Source organism: Dysidea avara, chromosome 1 (assembly GCF_963678975.1).
Source record: "Dysidea avara chromosome 1, odDysAvar1.4, whole genome shotgun sequence".
Taxonomy (NCBI): Eukaryota; Metazoa; Porifera; class Demospongiae; order Dictyoceratida; family Dysideidae; genus Dysidea; species Dysidea avara.
In genome coordinates this window covers 58,680,468-58,687,200 of record NC_089272.1, presented here as the reverse complement: position 1 = coordinate 58,687,200, position 6,733 = coordinate 58,680,468, and positions in this window count along the sequence as shown.

Genomic DNA, 6,733 nt, shown 5'->3' with positions numbered 1-6,733 from the left:
CAGTCTCAGACCTGTCAATATTTTCCATAACTGAACACGATTCTCCACCGCTATCACTGGTATACCCAACAGATTTAGTCTTTGTAGATTACTACAATAACTAACTAACACACGTAACCCTTGTAAGCTCTTCAAACATTTGGAGTTAATTGCTATACAAATTCAGCTCCTTCAAATTTGGACACATAATGCCTACTAGCTCCAAATGATCAGAATAAAGGGACTGGCAATATGAAGCATCAAAATGAGTTACAAAGCTGAGATCAGTAACATTACTGTTCAAATTACTGTCTATGGTAGCATCATAGAGCTTAACCATCGTTGCCTTGTGTAGTACATTTCCATTATATGTACAACTTGACAAAGACAAAAGATCTTGGTCCAATGCTAAAAAGCCATAATTGCTAGATTTTACTAATGGTAGAGTACATGACTTGCCAAACTCCAACTGAAACATCGGCAATGCTAGGGGACAATCCATAAGACCTTTGCAACTAGTGTAGAACTTAAGACAACTAGTGTGATCATGATCATCTGGTGAAGTAGGATTAAAATTCAACCACTGCTCTATTGCCTCCTTTACAAATATGCCAACATTTGTAACAATATTCAACTTTTGTGGCAGAAAATCTTGGTATTCCCACTCTCTTAACCAAGCTGATGGTGATACTTCACAAACGGTATGTATACATTGTTGGTGTGACGATGTCCTGATGGTGAGCTCTTTTAAACTTGAACTAACCCTAATCAGGGATGCAATATCACGGCCACCTGTCCACAGAATATCATGATCCTTGACTGTCCACAGAATATCCAGATGCTGCAAACTTCATATGTTCTACAACCTTTCCCAATTGATCAGGATGCAGTCTGGTACTTGCCAACAATCTAAGGTGCACAGTTTGTACGCAGTGACGAAGCATTATTACTAGTTCAAAGGGTGTCATGTGACCAGCTAAAGTTAGCCGATTAATGTGCCCTCCACAGCGCTCTAATAGGCTCTTTGTTGCATGATTCTCGTGAACATCAAGATGTGGCTAGACAAACTCCCTCCATAGGGATGGTGCTTCGCTATCATAAATGCTGCTGCACATCCGCGAAACACACCTCAAGTTCAGTCTGTCACGTGCACTCGTTACAAAAGAGAATATATAAACTAATAACTCAGGAGGAAACGTCAATAAGTTGTTTGGAGGCTTGGTATCAGCTTCTTGATCCATGTTACTTGTCTCAACTACCGTCGGGTTGCTATAACTATTGCGGTTAGGTATGAAATATCGTGCAGTATACACATCAAAGAGCGGTACTTGTGATTAAGTGTGAGCTTTAATAATATAGTAATAAAGTGCTGACTGAGCAAGCTAGCTAGATAGCTATTATTAAACACCATCATGATTATCATGAACAAAATTAAGTACAAGTAGTTATATGGATCCTCGGTCAGCTGTAGTCTCGCGTGGCCAGACCGCTTTTTCTCCGCTACGGCGCTTATCGATAAGCGCCGTGGCGGAGAAAAAGCGGTCTGGCCACGCGAGACTAGGTCAGCTGTGGGCATGGCAAAGGAAACAAACACCAGCGCTAATATAAACTAAAATTATAAAATTAAAACCAGTCTGGGTTGATCGTCCATTCTTTGGAGTTTCTGCATTACTCTGTGAAACAGAGATTGAGGCACCGTGCCATTTCATTCAAAAGTCCTTGCTTAAATCTATTTGTTTTAGTCCGTTCTTGCATGTTTGTTCTCAGACAAACATGCATGGTAGCTACAAAGCAAAAATTGAAACAGGCATCAGCTCAGAATAACTGTCTGTGCAGGGGAAGGCTCCAGGGAGAGGAAGTTTCCAACACTGTGTATAATCAAGATCCAGTTATACCCTAATAGAGCAATTACCCCTAAATAGAGCTGTAGAGCATATAAAGTGACTTTTATCTGTTGTAGTATACCCACAGACTCTTCAAGATTGGAATGTTTTGCATACTAGTGTGCTACTCACTACAAGGTATGTAGCCAATTTCTAACTATGTAGCTACCATGCTATGAAAAAAATCCTGGAGTCACACATATACTCTAACCTGAACCACCACTTACAATTTGAGCTATATGCATTCTTGGTAACATTTCTGGTGTGCACTGAAGGGGTATCTGCATGGGTATGGGCCATCTCACAGAACTGACCTTTGTACCAATATTGCTCTTCGTATACAGTAGCCAAATTCATTCACACTTCTTTTTATGCAGCCATATACTGTGTGTTATGGTTAGGCACCAGCCTATTATGCCAGCATAATTTTGAGCATAATAGGCTGGTGCCTAGTTATGGTAGACATTTGCAGACCACAGTAACGTATGAAAAGCTTTTAACCAGTTACCAGTACTAGCTATACACATAAGTAGGATTCTACCCAGCGATGTCACTGCTTAATAAACACTCGAATTAACACATAGCATGGTTGCTTGAGGGGGTCCTTAAATTTAGCTTACCTAGGGCCTCATTAAAGATACTTAAAATAGCATGTGACACATCTTCTGTTTTTGCCTGCAGTTTGCTCTTTGCAAGTTAACATCATAAACAAATTTAAAGGTTACACCCACTTATATCATAGTTAATTGTAATATGATCTTAGTTGAACTAAATGGGCCACTTCAATACTACTATATAACAGCTACATGATTAAAATGAATAATGCATGCAGCTACGTATTGCTATACCTGCATGGTAAACACATATTGCTGTTATCTCAGTGTTGAAGTGCACATTGCAAAGCATGCATGCAACATAGGGGCTGGGTATTTTTGCAGGTGTTTCAGACCATTTTTTTAAATATAACACCGTTTGTTACTACAAAATTGTGGAGCCTAACTGAAAGATGCGACATAACCAGTTACTGAAGGAATTAGAGAATAATAGCTATATATTTATCTGTTTAGCAGGAGTGAGTATTAGAATCATAAAATTCATGTATAGCCACTATACACCATGCATGCATGATCTACATAGATAGCAGGATTGTTTTGCATTAGAAATTGATGAAAATTTCATATCAAGCCAATTTTGTGCTGAGCCTTTTTGTTGGTTTATGCATAGTATGATGACATACGAAGATGAGTGCTGCCTTGCTTGTTCAATGTGTGAAGTGTTTGTCAACTAAAGTGTTGTGAAGTGTGTATTGTGTATCAGCGGTGGAGGAAGTAGTTGATATGAGGGGGGGGCTCCGCTGGGCTGACCCAGACTTATTTCTATAGTTTGGTAAGGTGAGACCAAAAAAAAAAAAAAAAAAAAAAAGGTCACAACCAACTGACAAGAGTTTTCCACCTCACCAGCTACCATTTCTAGCTGATAAACTACATTAAAATCCTTACATAGCTCGCTACACACTGACTACTTTATTAGAGTGACTGCTCTATTAGAGTATCTCGATCTTTATCACGGTCTTCAAGAAAGATAATTTCGGTGTGATATCATTCTGAGGGGGGGCTAAGCCCCCCTCAGCAGACCGAAGGGGGGCTTTAGCCCCCTAGCCCCCCCCCCCTTTCCGCCGCCTATGTTGTGTATTATTGTCTATAGCTACATAAAGAGCTTGAGTTTACTGTTCTACCAATTACCTAAGAAAACCATACAGATGAGAGAATCTGATAGTTGAAGGTGAGGAAACGTGTGTAAGTTGGACACTGATTGTCACAAAGTACCCCTTAGCATGCAAACTGACCTGAAAAATGAAAAATTGGGAAACTTTGATATTCAGTACACTATATTGGATGACTCTGAGGCCACAGGTTTCACTGTACACAGTAAATAGTATGATGTATAAAGCTATGCAGCACTATAGCAGTGGATACTGAAACCTCAACAGTGCTATTGTGCACTGTATAATAATAACAACCTCGACTCTAGTTGGATATCTTGAGAAAAAAAATTAGGTCTATATAGAGCTATAGGTTTGAATTTGGAAACATTTTATAGCTAGCTATTTAGCTAACAAGATCATGATGCATCCTTTGCAAAGCATATAAAATTGGTTAGCTAAGCCTGTTTGATGGTAAAGTATACTAGACATAAGGTAGTATTGTAATAAAAAAATTTTTCATTAGAATTGTGATTATTCTATTAGAGTACTGCTCTATTAGAGCATCTCAATCTTTAGTACCAAAATTCAAACTTATTGTCTCATTTTCTTCACAGTGTACAGTTTATAACTGTATTGAAAACTGTCATCTTCTATTTGACTGTTGGCTTTCTGTACTTCTGAACACAGTGTGAATGGATGAATCCAGTTCCCATGTTAGTCCAAGGGGGACAAGAGAGGGGCCAGAGAGTGGGGGATAAAGCATCCTTAGGACTCCCCTGAGATCTGCCTATGCTAACCAACAGTATGTGAACATTTATGATTATAAAATATAGTGTGTATGTACATGTGTGTCCTCAAGGTCTAACTGACACTACAACAGCATGTTACACATACTGTACATCATTTTCTGCATTCTTCACATTTTGCAATTGGTTACATATTTCTGACTCACTGTATTCACAGGTGTTAAGCCTTCTCATAGGTCCCTAGTGGGATAGCATTGATTCATACAATCTTGTGCAACTCGACTGTCCTTGTGGAAGAACCTTTCACAAATAGCAAGATCATATTAGTCACATTTCTGCTATATACTTGACCATGATTCTCTGCAGAGACATTATATCCAAGGCTTATCCCAGGGATACTTACTGCTTTATCTCAGGATTGGTAGCTACAATACTACATAATGCTTCAAGCAGAATTGAAATATTCAAAAACTTGCTCACATGTGTAAAAGTGTGATAGAACATACATTGCTACAGCTGTACAAGGCATATTTAGGGGGTGCCTGGAGTGCTGAATGCCTCCTCTATACTTTTTCCCATATGCTACATATGTTAGCTTGTAGAAGTGCAATTGCGTGTGGCTGAAATATGAAATACTCTATCAGATACCCAAATTGAGATGTTGCAAAGCATTTGAATGATGTTATGAGTTACAATGTTTGTGTGACATCTTACTTCTAGGTCTCTCTGAAGTTCCTCCAGTGAAATAGCCAGCTCTTCATTCAAAATTATTTCATTTAACTCTTAAACTCTTCTAAACTATATACAATTAGAAACAAGAGTAGCCAATTATGTGAGCATAAATTGAACCACTTGATCTGTGCACTAGTACTGCTAGCTGTCTAGCTCACCATTGTGCCAAACATCCTATACCATACCAATAGCCAGAACTTCTATACCTTTTATGTATTGACCTGCATAATAAAATATTTTTCCTTCTGTTTTCTACGGTGAAAAATGTTTCCTGAAACTATAGGTTATATGGCTCACATTGTATTTGTACGACCATAAATCCATATACGTATATATGTACTTCTAAAACCTGGAAGTTTATAGTGGACCTACAATATTTTCATTCATTTTTGAAACTATCTGTACTCTCATTTTCTCTTATAGTGACCAAAATGAACAGGTTCTAAAATTAGATGGTTTTTGTCATCTGATTTTGGTATGATCTGAGCTACGTATATGTAAATTAATGGCTATATATTTTCTCATCCAATTTTGGATAAGTTTACTCTGTTCTGTGGGAAATATGAACTTGATTGTTGTTTGCAAAGTATTTTAAATTCATTTGCAACTAGTCATTTTCTAATTAAATGTTTTACAGAGTTATCATTAAGAAATTATACATGTAACTGAAGGTATTGTATAATGAATTAGTCACTGCATTCAACTACAAAGATATATGCTATCGGTCTATCATGTCATCCATTTGTGTTTAGTAGAAAAGTTGGTGGATGGGCAAACATTAATAGTGTATACATATTGAAAATAACATCAGAGTGTATATGTCATCATCCTCTGGGACAGTAATGATTCCAGCACTATGTGCACATAATAAAAAGAGAAGGTTCAATTCCAGCTCAAACCTTAAATTGTGCATTATCTTTATGCAGTATTAATATGCAGTTTCCTTTTAGGATACATGTATTTTGATTTAAGCACTGATCTTCATATCTTGTTGATTCCTAGAAACTTAGCCTTTCCCCATAACCTTTATTGATGAGTTATTTTATAACACCTCTACTATCTTTACTGTATTTTGCAACTGGCAATAAAAACTCTAGCACAACAAATCCAACCCTGAAGCACAAAAGTGACAGTGAATAAACATCCTTGTGGTCACAAAGTGAAAAGTCTGAATAATGTTTGTTAGAGAAGTATTATGTTCTTTGTTATTCTTTCACAATGCAGTATTATGTAACAAACTGTGCTTTACTGACCAATAGAACAATATAGTGCAAATGATTACACTGAAATACATATACACAGCAATAGTACATGTATATATAATAACTCAAATGTTAGATTTCGCTAGTTTGGACAACATGTTTGCAACATGCAGATAGACTCAGTTATCTGCTTTAAGTTTTGCAGAGTGATTTATTTTATTGCAGCCATCACACTATTGCTGTTGCTGCTACACTCAACAACTGGCACCATCTACTATGTGACTCCTAATGATGATAAAAATGATAACTACTCTACCTTGGACAATAACAGTGTTTACATTCTCCAACATTTTGTGGATAATGTGGATGAGTACTTCACTTCTAACACACAATTGTATCTGTTGCCTGGAAAACATAATTTGAATAGTGACATCATTATCCAAGACGTTTACAATGTCTCCATTATTGGGACCAATACCAATGGAG